Source organism: Arachis hypogaea, chromosome 17, assembly GCF_003086295.3.
Source record: "Arachis hypogaea cultivar Tifrunner chromosome 17, arahy.Tifrunner.gnm2.J5K5, whole genome shotgun sequence".
Classification (NCBI taxonomy): domain Eukaryota; kingdom Viridiplantae; phylum Streptophyta; class Magnoliopsida; order Fabales; family Fabaceae; genus Arachis; species Arachis hypogaea.
The window spans coordinates 94151351-94170580 of record NC_092052.1 but is presented as its reverse complement, the minus strand read 5'-3'; the positions used below and the strand labels follow the sequence as shown (position 1 = coordinate 94170580).

The 19230-nt window shown below is 41.4% G+C and overlaps 1 non-coding gene across 1 annotated transcript; it reads left to right on the top strand.

Annotated features, from left to right (window-relative positions):
- Nucleotides 1-18254: 18254 nt before the first annotated feature.
- LOC112768730 (small nucleolar RNA R71) lies at nucleotides 18255-18358 on the top strand. The gene has a single exon (XR_003186125.1). It is a non-coding gene; the product is annotated as a small nucleolar RNA R71 (small nucleolar RNA).
- The last annotated feature ends 872 nt before the right edge of the window (nucleotides 18359-19230 follow it).

Below are 19230 nucleotides of genomic sequence, written 5' to 3'. Positions count from 1 at the left end.
AAATAACTAATTATAGTAAAAATTGTACATAAATCTTAATTAACTTAAACCCAAAGTATTTATAAAAATCAATTTAATCATTTTCTATTAAATTAATCTCTAAGAGCTCAAATTAATAAAATAAACCATAATTTAATCATAATACAATTTTCTTAAATTAAATTATATAACACTTCCATGACTGAATTCTAATTTGAAATTATATAAAATAACCAATTATAAAAATTTACACAAAAATATTAATTAACTTAACTCAAAATATTAATAAAACTAATTAAATTATTCTTAATTGATTTATAAAATAAGATATCAAATTAATAAAATAAATCGTAACTTTTTTTTAGAATAAAAATTACTTGAATTAAATTATACAATTCTTTCTTATTTTTCAATTACTAACATTTTACAAAATATTTAATTATAATAAAATTACTTAAGAATCTTTTTCTTGATTTAAAACGAAATTATCTCCGAATCTATTTAATTATTTCTAATAAAATAATTTCTAAAATTATAAAGTTTAAACTCAATAAGGTAAAATCACAATTTATTTATATTTAGATTTTTCAAAAATGCGGGATGTTACACCAAGTCTATTAGGAATCAAGCAAGGAGATCAGGAAGTCTTCGCAACTACATGGAAAGATTCAACAAAACATGCCTGGATATACAAAGCCTACCAACGGAGGCCGCTATTATGGGCCTCATCAATGGCTTGCAAGAGGGACCTTTTAGCCAATCTATATAAAAAAAACACCCCACATCTCTAAACAAAGTGCAAGAGCGAGCAGAGAAGTACATCAACATGGAGGAAAACTCTCGTTTAGGAGAGACCTCAAAATCTGGATTCACCTACCCCTCCTAGGATAAGGATAAAGAGTCCAAAAAGAAGGAAGAACAACATGGGAAAAAAGTCAAAAAATACCATAATTATACCCATCTCCGGGTGTCCCTTGTGGATGTCTACAGAGAAGTCTGCCACACCGAAAAAATACCCCCAGCTCGACCACTCAAAGACAAAAAAGGAGGAGGAAATCGGACCGAATATTGTGAATACCATCGAATCTGTGGGCATTCTACCAACGAATGTTTTGACTTAAAGAATGTCATAGAAAAACTAGTATGAGAAGGGAAATTAGATCGGTACCTGGCCACCCGAGACGATGAGCAAAGAAAAAGAAGAAGAGACGAAGATGTCGGACGAACTGAGCGATCACCTCGTACACCCGAAAGACATGTCCACATGATACACGGCGGATTTGCGGGAGGAGGAATCTCCAAATCATCTCGCAAAAGATATCTTAAAGAAGTATATCATGTCGAGGGGAAGGAGGAAGCACCCGACATCCCCGCAATTACTTTCACCAAAGAGGACGCAGCCGGTATCATCTCAGGACACGACGATCCCATGGTCATCACTATTATACTGGCAAACGCAAATCTCCACCGCACACTGATAGACCAAAGGAGCTCCGCCGACATCTTGTTCAAAACTGCCTTCAACAAGCTCGGCCTGGAAGAAAAAGAAGTCAGAGCATATCCGAACAGCCTGTTCAGACTGGGAGACACCCCAGTTCAACCACTCGGATATATCTCACTACACAAAACCTTCGGAAAGGGAAACCAATCAAGAACACTCAAGATAGACTACATCGTGGTCGACTTGAGTTCAGCCTACAATGCCTTAATAGGTCGCACAACATTAAATCAGCTTGGCGCAGTATTCTCGACTCCACATCTATGCATGAAGTTCCCAACTGCAGAAGGGATAGCTACAATAAAAGCAGACCAGAGGACGGCGCACCACTATTACAATGATAGTCTAAACCTCAAAGGTAGAGGAGAAGAATTCCACACAATCGAACTTGGTGGAGTTCGGAGGCGTGAAGAATTCCGCCCACAACCCGAAGGTGAAGTAGAGAAAGTCCAGATCGGAAACATCCTGGACAAAACAACCAATATCGGTACAATCCTAAAAGGAGATATAAAAGATTCCCTCGTACAGTTCTTACGAGATAATGTCAACCTCTTTGGATGGAAGGCTGCAGACATGCCAGGAATAGACCCCAAGTTAATGTGCCACAAGCTGGCGGTCTACCCAGGATCTCGACCAGTACAACAGAAACGAAGAAAGCTTAGACCAGAATGATCCCAAGCTGTGGAAGAGCAGGTACAAGCTCTACTGGAGGCAGGATTCATAAGAGAAGTCAAGTACCCACTATGGCTAGCTAACGTCGTCTTGGTGAAAAAATCAAATGGGAAGTGGCGAATATGCACCGACTACACTGATCTCAACAAAGCCTGCCCAAAAGATCCTTATCCACTCCCAAGTATCGACGCTCTGGTAGATGCCTCCTCCGGATATAAATACCTCTCGTTTATGGACGCATATTTGGGATACAATCAAATCCCAATGTATGCTCCCGACCAAGAAAAAACTTCATTCTTAACCCCAAAAGTAAACTACTGCTACATCGTCATGCTTTTTGGTCTTAAAAACGCAGGAGCTACTTATCAGAGATTAATGAATAAGATCTTTATGGATCACATCGGAAAAATCATGGAAGTCTATGTGGATGACATGTTAATAAAGACACAAAGTGAAGAAATGCTATTGTTTGACCTGACCCAAGTATTCGACACTATAAGAAGGCATGGCATGCGACTCAATCCTGCAAAATGCACCTTCGCCGTAGAAGCTGGCAAATTCTTGAGTTTTATGCTCACACAAAGAGGAATCGAGGCAAATCCGGATAAATGTCAGGCCATACTCGATATGAAAAGCCTGACTTGCATCAAAGAGGTACAACAACTCAATGGAAGACTGGCAGCCTTGTCCAGATTTCTAGCAGGATTAGCGATAAGATATCTCCCCTTCTATGCTACTCTAAGGAAAGGAAAGAGGTTCAAATGGACAACGGAGTGCAAACAGGCCTTCCAAGATTTCAAAAGATTCCTAGGATAGCCACCTATCTTATCTCGGCCACGAGAAGGAGAACCACTCATATCGTACCTCGCGGTAGGAAGTCGGGCAGTAGCCTTAGCATTAGTTCGAGAAGACGACAATGGGCAACAACCCGTATACTTCATCAGTAAAGCATTACAAGGATCTGAGCTGAACTACCAAAAAATAAAAAAATTCACCTACGCCCTCATCTTAACATCTCGACGACTTCACCCATATTTCCAAGCCCACACCATTACGGTTCGGACCAACCAACCCATAAAAGGGATATTGTAGAAAACAAACCTAGCGGGAAAAATCTTGCAATGGGCAGTAGAGTTATCTGAATTCGACCTTCAATATGAAGCACAGACAGCCATCAAATCACAATACCTGGCCGACTTCATTGCAGAATTTACAGACACCCCAGAAACCCCCACAGAATGGAATCTCTACGTTGACGGCTCCTCGAATAAGAATAGATGCGGCGCAGGTGTGATAATTGAAAGCAACCAAGGAACCCAAATCGAACTTTCCCACAAATTTGGGTTCCTTGCCTCAAACAACCAAGCTGAATATGAGGCATTACTAGCTGGTTTGAAGCTGGCTAAAGAGGTTGGAGCTCAAAAACTCATCATCTTCAGCGACTCATAGGTGGTCTGATAAACCCATATTTTATGATATATTCTGTGCCTAATTTAAGTGATTTATTTAATCCTTCACTCACTTATTCATATTAATTGCATGGTTTTACTTTCCCTCCCTTATTATGTGATGTATGTGAAAAACATGTTTCCTATGCTTTAAAAGTAATAATTTTAATTTCCCTTTATTACCATTCGATGCCGTGATTCGTGTGTTGAGTAATTTCAAATCTTCTAAGGCAGGAATGACTTAAAGGATGGAAAGGAAACATAGAAAATTGAAAGGAAAGCATAAAACGGAGTTTTTGAAGAAACAGGCAGCGACGCGATCGCATGGACGACGCGGCCGCATGCCAGCGCGAATTAACAGCGACGCGACCGCGTGCTTGACGCGATCGCGCGCCTTAAGCGAAACGTATATGACGCGGACGCATGCCTGATGCGATCGCATGACAAGGAAAACTCCAATTGATGCGACCGCGTGACCCACGCGGCAGCGTGACAGAGGCCACGCACCAGAAATTACAGAAAACGCTTCCAACGATTTCTGAAGCCCTTTTTGGCCCAAATCCAAGTCCAGAAAGCACAGATCAGAGGTTATGAAGTGGGGGAATGCATCCATTCAGAGGAGAGTCTCCAATTAGTTACTATTCATGATTTAGATGTAGTTTTGAGGGAGAGGTTCTCTCTCTCTCTCTCTCTTTTAGGATTTAGATTTAGGATTTTAATCGCTTTCAGGATTATCTCTTTCTATCAGGTTCAGCATTCCTTTTTATTTATCTTTTCAATTTAATTTATGAATTCTTCTATGTTACAGATTACTCTTTTGAATTAATGTTACTTGAGGTACTTCAGTTTATTATTGCTCTCCTTTATTTATATTACTGTTGCTTCCAATCTGAAGACATTTTTATTTCGGTAGATTTACTTTTTCCCTTTTTGGTCTTGGTTAAGAAATCAGTAACTCAGGAGTTATCAAACTCAAACATGATTGATAATTGTTATCTTTGCTAATTGAATTGAACTTCAATAATCCCAATCTTTCCTTAGGGATTAACTAGGATTTGAGAATCTAACTAATTAGTCACTTGACTTTTCTTTACTTTTAGTAAAGACTAACTGAGTGGAATTAAGATTCAATCTTCATCATCATTGATAAGGATAACTAGGATAGGACTTCTAATTTCTCATACCTTGCCAAAAGTTTATTTTACAGTTATTTATTTACTTTACAGTCTTTTACTTATTTCCATTGCAATTTAAATTACTTGCTCCTCATCTTCAAAACCCCGATTTACAATCTCCATAACCGATAATAAAAACATACTTCCCTGCAGTTCCTTGAGAAGACGACCTGAGGTTTAAATACTTCGGTTATCAATTTATTTAGGGGTTTGTTACTTGTGACAACCAAAACGTTTGTAAGAAAGTTTGATTGCTTGGTTTAGTAACTATACTTGCAACGAGAGTTTACTATAACTTCTAAACCATCAATCTCCAGTTCTTTCAAAATGGCGCCGTTGCCGGGGAACTGCAATTGTGTGCCTTATTATTGGTTATTGTAAATATTTTTCTTTTACTTGTTTATTTGTCTTTATTTTCCCTTTTTATTTCCATTAGCTACTATGAATTCTCACCCCTCTCGCTTCGAGTTTGGTTCTAATATTGTTGAAAGGAGTGAAAGTTATAACAGGAACATGCATCAAGGTCAGAGCAATCAAAGATGGATGGAGCCAAGAGGATCTGATCAACCCTTTAGGCAACAACACCCTCCAAGATATCATGGACAAAGACCATTCTACAATGCATACCAAGCAAATAGACATGCTGGATAACCTTGTAGTTACCAACAAGTCCCACCCTGTGCTTATAGGCCATCCTCTCAACATAACTTTGAACTACCACACTCACAAGCTTCTTTTCACCATTCGCCACCATACGATCCTCATTTACCCCGATTCCAATCCAATTACTCCCAAACACCACCACTTCCCAACGTACCACATCCAAATCTAGCACCCCGAGAATCGGAGGTTCGCCTCAAGGAAACAGTAGATCAACTTCAAACAACCCTTTATCAACTGGAGCAAGCAATAAGTCAATTATCTTCTAGACGTTCGAACATTCAAGGACCTCCCACAACTCCGTGTGGACAATCTAATGATGAGCGTAGCATGAAGGAGATACTAGAAACTCCAGTGGACAGAACAGAGCATGACTTCGTACTGGAACAAGTAGCAGAAGCTGTCATTACCCAAGAAGAAGAGTTGGTTGAAGACCTAGGAGACGCTGAGCCTCCATGGGAATCCAGAGTTGTGGAGAATTCTATCAAGGATGTTACAATTAATGCTAAGGAGGATAGTACACAGCCCCAAGGCAAGTCTTTTATGAGGAACTAGACGGAACACTCCAAGAAGCAAGTTTCCTTGATGATGATAATCTCGAGTCAAGTTCTCCTAGTAATGAACTTGCATCAGCAAGTGAATTCTCTGAGATCGAGGAATCTTCCCCAAGTGAATGCGAAGACGATGCGGAGGTAGATTTCTCTCAACCTCCCGTTTATGACTTAAGTGACGAGGAAGACATAGAAGGCTTTGATCAGGACTTGGATGCCATTGAAGAAGTCTGCAAGGATGTGAAGAAATTCACAGAAGAGCACAAGGAAGTAAAACTTACAGAACCACTAGAAACACCTATCCCAAGGCCATTGCCACCCAATACAAGCTTCAAGTGGGTACAATCCTTAACCCTTAGCTTTATTTTCCCACTTGAATATGGTTTGCTTGAAACAGATGGCCAGCTTAGAGCTCTCTGCGGCTTTAAGAGTAAGAGGGAAATGGCTCGTACTTAGAGCTGGTGCACAAGGTTCAATAAGGTTCAACGCTTCAACTTGAAGTGTGCGGATTGGCATCATGATCTATTGAATGGATCTCGGAAAAGGTTTGGTCACCTTGGTGAAAATCTACTTTCTAAACCACCCGGATGGAAAAATATAAATCAAGACGAAGGCGGATTTAAAAGCAAGGTTTGGGATCCTGGAATCTATTCTGACATTCGTCACCCCGGGAGCCTGAGAATATGTTTGAAGCTGCTCAGACGCTTCACATGCCTAGTTTGGGACCCCGGAGGCTATTGGCATTCCAAACATTGGTGGAGATTTCTGGATGAATTTAAGCGCAAGCCACCATAACAGGAAGCTCATCCAATGTCCAACTTAAGGACTTTAACTAAAAGTGCTAGGTGGGAGACAACCTACCATGGTATGGTCGTTTCTTTTTCAGCTTTATTTCGTGTTATTTATTTTTATTTTTATTTCCTTTTTCAATTGAAACTGAATATTATTCATTCGCATTGCATACTGCATACTTGCATACCTGCCCAAAAAAAAAGGGTGCGCGACGCGACCACACCACTCATGCGATCGTGTCACTTGCGAAAAACACTACCCACATGTCCGCGTCATTCACGTGGCCGCGTGATCTGGAGATCAGCGTAAATCCCCAACGTCTAGAGAGTTAGGTTGGAACCGTGCGGCCATTGTGCGTTTCGCACAAAACGACCGACGCGGTCGCGTCCCTGACGCGATCACGTCACTTGCACAACACCAATCCCACGCGATAGCGTGAGCGATGCGATCGCGTCGCATGGATTGCACCACCACCCCAGAGGAGATAGAGAGTTGCGCTGAAACGACGCTGGAATTGTGCATTTAGCACAATTTCCAGCGACGCGGTCGCATGCCTCACGCGACCGCGTCATACATAATTTACCCATTCCACGCGATCGCGCCACCCACGTGATCGCGTCGACTCCCATTTCACCCCGGCCACGCGACCGCATGCCCTACCCGATCGTGTGGATTCAAATTTAATAACCCCCAACCACGCGAAACCCTACCCATTCGCGCCCCTCCCCCAGCCCCCTCTCCTTCCTCTCTTCTCCCCACAACCACCACCCACAACTTCCAGCTACCACCACCGCCCACCGCAACCCCCGACGACCACCCAGAAGCCACCGCCACGCCACCCCCTTCCTCCTTCCCCCTCTTTCTTCTTCTTCTTTCCTCTTCTCCCTCACCGCGCCGCCGTCACCCCCTCACCGCGCCGCCGTCACAACTGCACCACCCACCACCACCCACACCCCCTTCCTTCCCTTCCCCCTACCCACATTACCCTACCCCAAACCTTCCCTGCCTCCGCAAGCCCTCACCGCCGCCGTACCACCCTCAACCGCCGCATCAGCCGCCACAGCCACCACCCCCAGCCTCCTCTCTGCCCCACTTTCATTCCTACGCCTTCCAGGTTCCGCTGAACGCCACCCTTCCTCCCATTCATCGTTAATTTTCTAATTTTCTATTTATGTTCGTATTTAGGCTAGTTAGTTATGCATGTTGTAGTGGATTCTAGGTTGTTAGGTAGCCTAGGATGTGGTTAGTGGATTTAGGCCTGTTTAATTGCGCTGTTCATGTTTCTTGTTTTCTAATTTTCGTAATTCTGCTATTGCTGTGATATTAGTATTATTCATATGCTGTAATTTCTTGTTTCATGCTGCTTTTTACACTGCTTTTCCATGTTCTTATTCCCTTTATGTAATTGCAGCTATATTTTAATTCATATGAGCTATTCTGATTGCTATTTATTTTCTGGGAACATCCAATTTTAGCCGGGATGCTCCATAAATTTCTGTAAATTGTTTTGATTTTCATTCCTATTTTGGTTTTGGCAAACTTGGACTTTACTTTACTCTGTTTTTACCAAACCATTTCATGAATGACAGGGCAAGCTTCCTTATTCTTTTTCATTTTCTGGTTTATAAATTGCATCTTGGATGATTCAATTCCACTCTTTGCTATATTCATTTGATTCATCCTTAACTTCCTTGTTTGAATTTGAGTTATCTGTTGCTTTAATTTGTGAATTCTCGTTATTTAGGAAATGCTCTTCATGCCACTTACTCTAAGCTACTTTTTACTAATTCACTAATTTTAACTCCCTAACCTCTTTTTCATTCCTAACCCACTTACCTTTCAAAACATCTCTTCTGGTTTTTCACTATTCTCTCTAACATTCTAACCAAGGCATGACAGACGTTTTTCCTACTTAACATGAATCCTTTTACATTTTGAATTGTGAATTTTTTTTTCGGACTTTTAACTCCTATCCAATCCTTAATGCATATTTACTTAACTCCTTTTCATTATTCTAATGCTCCTTTGCCATTATATGCTTCTTTCGATTATTTGCCTACCTGCTTTCCTATTTTTATTATATCTTGGTTTTCTATTTTTCAGGATGTCTGACACCCAAAGAAAACGAAAAGGAAAGGCAACAACTGGCAAACGAAAAAGAAGAGAAGCCTTCATGTCCATACTGGACCTCATGCATGATGACTCCTGGCGGGAGAAACACTTTACCCCGCAGGAGAAGGCTGACCAACTACTCCCTGCTACTGATCCCATTAAATTTGCCAACCGATACTGCGAGTTGAAGTATTCGGTGTTTGCAAACTCCAGGAACCTGTACCTGGAAAGGACTCTGAAGATCCCGGAAGAACTCCAGCAATACACCTCTGATCAGATCAAACAAAGAGGCTGGTTCTTCCTGGAGAGAAACCTGACTGAGGTTAATGCATCTTGGGTTAGGGAATTCTACTGCAATTACTTCAAAACTTCCCTAGATGCAGTGAACCTAAGAGGGAAGCAGATTCTGGTTACTGAAGAGGCTATAGAGGATGTTCTGAAGCTTCTGCCTAAATCCAATCAGCCAGATGGATATCAAAAGGCTGAGGAGGACATGCGCTTCTTGATCTTTGACTGGGATGTAGTCAAGGCTAGGATAGCCCTTGACCCGACTGTCCCATGGGTCATGGGTCAAAACTCCACCATGCCTAAGGGAATCAAGCGGGCATACTTGAACGATGAGGCTCGGCTATGGCATTAGATCCTAAGCAACTTTATTATGCTGAGTACTCACGGGACGGAGCTACCTGCCACTATGATCACCCTCCTATGGTGTGTGATGGAAAGAAAACTTGTCTCACAACAAATCTTCCTTCGGCAAGTATACCGAATTTGTCGTCAAGTAAAAACTCACAATAGAGTGAGGTCGAATCCCATAGGGATTGATTGATCAAGCAACTTTAATTAGAAGAATGTTCTAGTTGAGCGAATCCAGAATTTGGGTTGAGAGTTGTAGAAAATAAAATGGCAGGAATGTAAATAACAGAAAAGTAAATGCTAGAATTAAAGGACTGGAAGTAAATGACTGAAAATAAATTGCAGAATTGTAAATGGGAATGGGGGATTTGCTCATAAAAGTAAATGGCATAAATTAAAGAGAATGGGTAAGATCAAAGATGGGGAGTTCATTGGGCTTAGAAGATGTTGCAATTCTCCGGATCAAGTTCATTTTCATCTCTTCCTCAATCAATGCACTCATTGATCTCCTTGGCAATCTTAAGTGATTGAATTACAATTTCTTGCAATTCAATCTCTCAAATATTGATCAATAGCCAATTCCTTGGTCAATTGCTCATGAGAAGAGATGAAGTATGGTCACTGATTATACCACATGCATTTCCCAAATCAAGAATTGAGAGGGTTATAGTCACATACCCATCCAAACCCAATTTGGTCTAGCATGAGAAAGCATTTCTAGCTTGATCTCTTCATTCCTCTTTCAAGGTTCAAAAGAGATCCAAGTTTGAATAGCTTCTCTTCCAAGATAACTACTCAATTGGATGAAGATCGAAAGCTTTCAAGTAAAATCAAGAGAAAAGATAGAAGAAGAATAATGAAAATTAGTATTGATCCATCAAATTACAACAGAGCTCCCTAACCCAATGAAAGGGGTTTAGTTGTTCATAGCTCTTGAAAATAAAAGCAAAGATAGAGAATACATCATAAAACTAGAAAATGCAGAGAAAGTAAAATACAGAGAGTAGTTCTCTTTTTCCAGCCTCCAAAACTCCTTTTACAATTCAAAGCTACTCCTATATATACTACTCTTCTCAGCTTTTAGTTTGCTCTTCAAGTCTTGGGCCTTTGGATCTTGAGTTTGAAGCAGTTCTTTTCTTCATTTGGGCTTGGCTTTACTTGCAGAGAGAAAGTGCTAAGTGGGCAGAGACTTCAGCTTAGGGCGTTAGGGGTGTTAGCATTTAGTGAAAGTATAAGTTCAAGAACGTTAGTGACACTTAACATTTTCACTAACGTTCTAATGTACCCCTTTGCCTCACGTTAGAGCCCACGTTAACTATGTTAACGTGGCCTTGCCAACCTTCGAGAACGTTAGTGACACTCAACATTGTCACTAACGTTCCAATGGGCCCCTTTTTGCTTCACGTTAAAGCTCCACGTTAACTAGGTTAACGTGGCTTCTAACGTGGCCTTGCCAAACTTTGAGAACGTTAGTGACACTCAACATTGTCACTAACGTTCCAATGTGCCCCTAGACCTCACGTTAGAGTCCACGTTAACTAGGTTAACGTGGCTTCTAACTTGGCCATTCTTAGCCATCCCAACATTAGTGACAATGTTGAGTGTCACTAACGTTGGCTCATCGTTCATTCCTCATCGTTAGCTTCCACGTTAACTAAGTTAACGTGGAAGTTAACGTGGCTCCTTGGGGGGTTGTGTGGTTGCTTCCAATGTTAGTGACAATGTTGAGTGTCACTAACGTTGTCGACAACTCTCACTTCTTACGTTAGCTCCCACATTAACCAAGTTAACGTGGGAGTTAACGTGGTGTGTTGCATCCTTAGGCCAACGTTAGTGACAATGTTGAATGTCACTAACGTTGGCTTCTCTTCCCCCTTTAACTTAGAGGCCACGTTAACTAGGTTAACATGGGCTCTAACGTGGCCACTCATGAGTGTTTGCCAACGTTAGTGACAATGTTAAGTGTCACTAACGTTGGCTCAACTTCCCTTTTCCATGTTAGAGTTCACGTTAACTTAGTTAACGTGACTCTTAACGTGGGCAATGATGGCTATGAGAGTGTCATTGGCAATCACTTTTCTCATTAACCTTGCAAGTTTACTCCCTTTCCTTGCTTCCTTTGGTCCTGAAATCAAGCAATAGAGTGCATCAAAGTTCTAGTCCAGGTCATGGGCAATGCAACGTACAATTTGTCACTAAACTTATGCAAAATCCTCATGAAATAATGTAAAATGCACAATGTATGCTTGAGTCAAGGTGTAAGTGAATATCTACCCAAAACTAGCTTATTTCCTAAGGAAATTCATGAAACTAACCTAAAAACAGTAAAGAAAAGGTCAGTGAAACTGGCCAAGATGCCCTGGCATCACAACACCAAACTTAAAGTTTGCTTGTCCCTAAGCAAGTACTGGAACAAGAGAATGATGAATGGAATATCCAGAGGAATGAGTCATTCTTGTGGAAGTCATGTTACTGATTTTATGGTGGTTTCATGCATAGCAACTTAGGTTCATTCCATTACTGGCTTTCAGACCTTTATCATGTCCCTAACCACTTACTTTGTTTATATCCCATGAGACTTTTATTCATTGATCCTTTTATTGTTATCTCAAGGGTTATTTGTGTTATTTAGGCTAAGTGCTCTGTAAGGGGGCAACTCTTTAAGATAAGTTTTCAGCCAACACTCCCGAACCAGTTGGTTCAAGGTGCTAGGTGTTGAAGCACCCCTAAGGACTTACTCCCTCAAGTCTCTCCCCCATACATACACACCACAGGCATATAGTTTGTTTATTTTCTTTTCTTGTGACCTTGGTGTCCAGCACCTCTTTGGGTTACTAAATGCTCTGCAGTGAGGGTTACTCTTGATAGTGGATTTTCAGCTGATAATCCCGGGTTAGTTAACCCAAGTTACCAAGTGATAAAGCACCCCTGAGAGCTTATTCATCCAAGTAGATCCCTCACACAGGAGCACCACAGACACTTGTCTCAAGGTCCAAACCATTGGTGCCTAGCCTTATTGCTTACTCTTTTTCTTTTGTTTTTCACTTCCATTATTCTTTTCCTTTTCTCTTATTAGGATCTTGTCATCTACTTAGTCTCATGGGTATATCCAAAGTCAAGTATTCAGGATAAATAGTTGTCCTCCTAACCTTGTGGTTGAACCAATTTAGCTACTTATGACTACCCCAAAGATTCATGAATGCACTTCCACATTATGAACTCTACTCTGGTCTTTTAAAAACAATCATTCTCTCTTCATTAATTCAAAAGGAACAAGCATACAAGTAAGTTAAGTAAGGATGCAGTGACATAAAGACTAGCACACAGACCTACTCAGAACTTAAAAGACAGAAAAAAAATTCAACTACAAGTAGCCACAAATCAAAAGTGCATTCGGACTTCCAACTTTCAACCATTCTGCGTACAATGGAATTAAGTAACAATACAACCTTCGGGTGATGATTTCTGGTTGCTCTCTCTCTTTGTCATCATCCTAGTTTTTGGCTGCCTCGCTTCTTTGGGTAGAGGTGCACCATTTCCTCATAAGATTCCTGCAAGGTGACTGGAAGTTGCTTGTTCCCAAAGCACTTGAGACATAGTTAGCTTGCATGTATGCTGGTGCTTTTTGAACTCAATTTGGTGTGTGAACACCAAACTTAGTTCCTTGCCCAGTGCAAACATTGCACATATTCAGAGAACCCCATATCTTATTGTCAACAAAGCAATGATCACCTATAGTCTAACTACATCTAAGTGGTTTCTCTTGATTGGATGGAGCTAGCAATGTTCTTCTGGAGTGGAGTGTAATTCTAACCAATGTCCTTTGGTGGAACACCAAACTTAGAATTATACCATCACTCTTGGATTGTTCTGGTGTGGAACACCAAACTTAGCTCCTTACAATACAGGGGAAACGACTTGTGATTTTTATTGAAATAAAGATGAAAGTGAAACTACCTGAGGTTGGGTTGCCTCCCAACAGAGCGCTATTTTATCGTTGCTAGCTCGACGAGTCCTTAATTACTTGAGATGGTACTTTACTCTGGGGCTTTCCCCCATGTTGCCCAAATAATGCTTGAGTCTTTGTCCATTCACTGTAAAAGTCCTCTCTGAACCTTCATCCGTGATTTCAATGTGGCCATATGGTGATACTTTCGTAACCAAGAAAGGTCCGGACCACCTTGACTTGAGTTTTCCTGGGAACAGCCTTAATTTACAATTGTAAAGGAGTACTCGCTGCCCCTTTTCAAAACTTCTTGGCGCCAGATGCATGTCATGTTTTCTCTTTGCCTTCTCTTTATACATCTTAGTGTTTTCATAGGCTTGTGACCTGAATTTCTCCATCTCTTGTAGCTGCAAGATCCTTTTTGCACCAGCAGCAATGCTGTCAAAATTTAGTATCTTGATAGCCCAGAGAGCTTTGTGTTCCAGCTCCAGTGGTAAGTGACAAGCCTTCCCATAGACCAGTTAATATGGAGACATTCCAAGTGGAGTTTTGAATGCTGTTCTGTATGCCCAAAGAGCATCATCCAGCTTCTTCGACCAATCCTTTCTAGATGCACCCACAGTTTTTTCCAGGATCCTCTTCAGTTCTCTGTTGGATATCTCAGTTTGCCCACTTGTTTAAGGGTGGTAAGGTGTGGCTACTTTGTGTTTTACCCCATATCGTAGAAGGAGAGCTTCTAGTGGTTTGTTACAAAACTGGCTCCCTCCATCACTGATGAGGGCTCTTGGGACTCCAAATCGGCTAAAGATATTCTTCCTGAGGAAGTTCATGACTACCTTGTTATCATTAGTTGGGGTTGCAATAGCCTCTATCCACTTGGAAACATAATCCACTGCTACCAGGATGTACTTGTTTGCATATGAGGTTGGGAATGGTCCCATGAAATCTATTCCCCACACATCAAATAGTTCCAGTTCCAAGATGAAATTTTGTGGCATGGCGTTTCTTTTGGGCAGGTTTCCAAATCTTTGGCATTCATTGCAGCTTTTTACTAGTTCCTTGGCATCCTTGAAAAGGGTGGGCCAAAAGAATCCGCTTTGTAACACCTTTGCTGCAGTTCTGTCCCCTCCAAAGTGCCCGCCATAACATGAACCGTGGTAGTTCCACAGGACTTCTCTCCCTTCCTCTTCCGAAACACATCTTCTAAGGATTCCATCTGAACATTTCTTGAAGAGATATGGCTCGTCCCAGACAAAGTATTTTGCATCATTCATGAGCTTCCTCTTTTGATGTTTATTGATCCCTGGGGGTAATGCCCCAGTTGCCTTGAAATTTGCAATATCTGCGAACCATGGTACTTTGTGAACTGTCATCAACTGCTCATTAGGGAAGAGCTCGTTCACATTTGTATCATTTTCTCCACCTTGATCATGAGGGATTCTGGATAGGTGATCTGCCACCTTGTTCTCCACTCCTTTCTTGTCTCTGATTTCAATATCAAATTCCTACAACAGTAAGATCCACCTTATTAGTCTTGGCTTTGATTCTTGCTTGGCAAACAAATATTTAAGTGCTGTCTGATCTGTAAAAACAATCACTTTAGCACCAATGAGGTATGATCTAAATTTGTCAAATGCAAAAACTATTGCTAGCAACTCCTTTTCAGTAGTGGTATAATTTCTTTGAGTTTCATTAAGGACTTTGCTAGCATAGTATATCACACGAACTAGGTTATCTTTCCTTTGTCCTAACACTGCCCCAACTGCAAAATCAGATGCATCACACATCAATTCAAATGGTAGGTTCCAATCAGGTGGGGAAATGATAGGAGCAGAGGATAACCTCATTTTCAAATGTGCAAATGCTAGCATGCATGTTTCATCAAAGATAAATGGTGTATCAGATACAAGGAGATCGCTTAAGGGCTTGGCTATCTTTGAAAAATCTTTAATGAACCTTCTGTAAAAACCAGCATGCCCTAAAAAACTCCTAATTGCCTTGACATCACTGGGTGGGGGTAGTTTTTCAATAAGTTCTACTTTAGCTCTATCAACCTCAATGCCTTGGTGAGAGACCTTGTGACCAAGGACTATTCCTCCTGTCACCATGAAGTGGAATTTTTCCCAGTTCAATACCAAATTGGTCTCTTGGCATCTTTTCAATACCAAGGCGAGGTGATGTAGGCAACTAGGAAAAGAATCTCCGAATACCGAGAAATCATCCATAAAAACTTCAATGAATTTTTCTATCATATCTGAAAAGATAGAAAGCATGCAGCGTTGGAAAGTTGCAGGGGCATTACACAATCCAAATGGCATGCGCCTATAGGCAAACACTCCATACGGACAAGTAAATGAGGTTTTCTCTTGGTCTCTCGGATCAACTGCTATTTGGTTATATCCTGGATAACCGTCAAGAAAATAATAATATGCGTGCCCTGCAAGTCTTTCCAACATCTGATCCATGAATGGAAGGGGAAAGTGGTCTTTTCGTGTAGCCTCATTGAGTTTTCTGTAGTCTATGCACATCCGCCATCCTGTGACAGTCCTTGTGGGTATGAGCTCGTTTTTCTCATTGGTGACCACAATGATTCCTCCCTTCTTGGGCACAACATGTATGGGGCTAACCCAAGGGCTGTCCGAAATTGGGTATATGACCCCTCCTTGCCAAAGCTTCATAACCTCTTTCTGTACTACTTCCTTCATGATTGGGTTCAGCCTTCTTTGGGATTGAATTGGATGGCTTGGCATCATCTTCCAACAGTATTTTATGCATGCATATGGCTGAACTGATTCCCTTCAAGTCAGCAAGGGTCCATCCAATGGCATCCTTATGCTCCCACAACACCTTGAGTAGCTCGTCCTCTTGATCTTGACTGAGGGATGAATTTATGATCACTGGGTAGTTTTCATTTTCTCCTAGATATGCATATTTGAGAGTGGGTGGCAGTGCTTTGAGTTCAAGTTTGGGTGCTTCTGACTTTTCGTTCCCTCCCTTTGGTGCATCTGGTATATGCATTTCTGCTGCGGCTACCTCTTCACTTGATTCAGATTCTTCCTCCACCAATCTCTCGTCCTCTTCAGGTTCTTCTTCTTCAAAATTCTCCTGCACTTCGTCCTCAAGTGCATCTAACCTCATGCATTCCCCCAATTGTTCTGGTGGATAACTCATGGCCTTGAACACATTGAATGTCATCTTTTCATTGTGTAATCTCAGTGTGAGGTCACCCTTCTGAACATCAATGACAGCTCCAGTAGTGGCCAAGAATGGCCTTCCCAGGATGATGGAGGTCTTGGCGTCCTCCTGCATGTCCAGCACCACAAAATATGCTGGAAATATAAAATCTCCCACTTTTACTAGCAAATCCTCTACTATCCCGTGAGGAAATTTGAACGATCGGTCTGCCAGTTGTAGGGCCATTTTTGTTGGTTTAGCCTCCTCAATTTTCATCTTTCTCATCATAGCTATTGACATCAAATTGATGCTGGCCCCTAAGTCACAAAGAGCCTTCTCTACTGTGATTTCTCCTATAATACAAGGGATCTGAAAACTCCCAGGATCCTTCAGTTTCTGAGGTAGTTTATGCTGAATGATAGCACTGCACTCTTCAGTTAGTATCACCGTCTCATTATTCTTCCAGCTTCTCTTCTTAGTCATTAGCTCCTTCAAAAACTTGGCATAGAGTGGCATTTGTTCTATGGCTTCAGCAAAGGGTATGTTGATTTGTAGCTTCTTGAAGATTTCCAAAAATCTCAAGAACTGGTTGTCATATTCCTTTTTCTTCAATAGCTGGGGATATGGAGCTCTTGAGATGTTCAGTTGGGGCATCCCTTTTTCTTTCTGCAGACTTGGCGTGGGAGGTTGAACTCTATCTTGCTCTTCTCCCTTTTCATTTGAGCCTTCTTCTTGTGGTTTTTGGGGACGTTCCTTCAGTTTCTTCCCACTCCTAAGTGTGATAGCTTGACACTCCTCCCTTTTGCTTGAATGGGCATCAAAGCAAAAGTTGTGGTTAGGGAGCTGCTTAAACAGATAGCTGATTTGTGTCTCCAGTTTCGTGATGGCAGCATTTTGATTCTGCATGTTGGACTACACTTCTTCTCTGAATGCTTTACTGTCTCGAATGTCTCTGCATACTCCTTCAATTAAGGTTTCGATCTTAGAGAGCTTGTCATCAATTGATGGGTGATTCGGAGCAGATGTGCTATTTTGGTTTTGATAAGCATATGAAGAAGTGTTGTTGTGGGGGTGTTGAGACGTCCTCTGTGTGAATTGCTGGTGAGCTACATTGTTGTTGGAGTTGTTACGTCTCTGGTCTTGGTTTTGATCTTGCTCACTTCCCCACCCAAAGTTTTGGTGGTTTCTCCATCCAGGGTTGTAGGTTTTGGAGTATGGATCATAGTTTTTCCTTGGTGAATTCCCAATGTAGTTGGCTTGCTCCTGACTCCCCTCTGCTTCTTCATTCACTCCTTCTTGGATTGTTGATGAAGTGGAGATTGCTGCTACTTGGTTCATCTCCATCTTCTTGGTGAGGTCAGCCAGCTGCTGGGTAATGAGCTTGTTTGGGCCAACAGAGCATCTACATTGTTTAGCTCCATTACTCCTCTTGTGTTCCCTCTTTCGGAAGCATAGAAGTAGTCGTTCTCTGTTACTGTTTCAATAACATCTATGGCTTCCTCAATGGTCTTCTTCTTGTTCAAAGATCCTCCAGATGAATGGTCTACGGCCTTCTTTGACTCATAAGAGAGCCCTTCATAGAAAATGTGCAGCTGCACCCATTCGTTGAACATGTCAGGTGGACACCTCCTTGTTAAGTCCTTGAACCTCTTCCATGCTTCATATAGAGTCTCACCATCTTGTTGCCTGAAAGTTTGGACCTCAGCTCTCAGCCTATTGATTCATTGAGGAGGGTAAAATCTTGCTAAGAATTTGTTCACCACGTCTTCCCAAGTTGTCAAGCTTTCCCTTGGGAAAGATTCCAGTCATTTGGCTGCCTTGTCCCTGAGTGAGAACGGAAATAAGAGCAGTCTATAGGCGTCAGGATGAACACCATTAGACTTCACTGTGTCACATATTCTTAGGAAGGTGGTTAAATGTTGATTTAAGTTCAAAGTTGTTGGCATGGATTGTTGGCTTTTGGATGCTACTTCCACAATTGCCTGGGTTTGGATTGATGTAAGAGCCCAAAACTCTTCTATCCTCCCCAGCATGATTTGCTCTACCTCCTCCCCCATGGTTGTGATCTTCTTCTTCATGATGGTTTTCCATGTTGTCTTCTATGTTTGTTTCAAAGAATTCCTCTTCTTCCTCAGCATCAACCACTTTCTTTCCTCTTGCCTCCCTTCTTAATCTAAGGAAGGTCCTCTCAGGTTCAGAATCGAAGGAAGTTGAAGCCCCGCTTCTTCTCCCTGTCATACAACCATCAAGTGCAAGCAAGAAAAGATAGGTGCAGAAAGTATTTGTGTCAGAATTACTGTTAGTTGTGGGTGATACAATATATCAAACAGTTAGTGGGTTAGCAAACAGAATTGAAAATAACAAAGAAGAATAAAAGAGTAGACGGGGAAGGGAAGAAGTTTAACTAAAACAAAAAGTAAATCACTCAAACAGAAAATGAAATTCACAAAATAAAATTGCTCAATCTAGTGATCTTCCAATTTAATCATTGTTGATGCACAATCAATCCCCGGCAACGGCGCCATAAACTTGATGCACGGAAAACTTGTCTCACAACAAATCTCCCTTCGGCAAGTGTACCGAATTT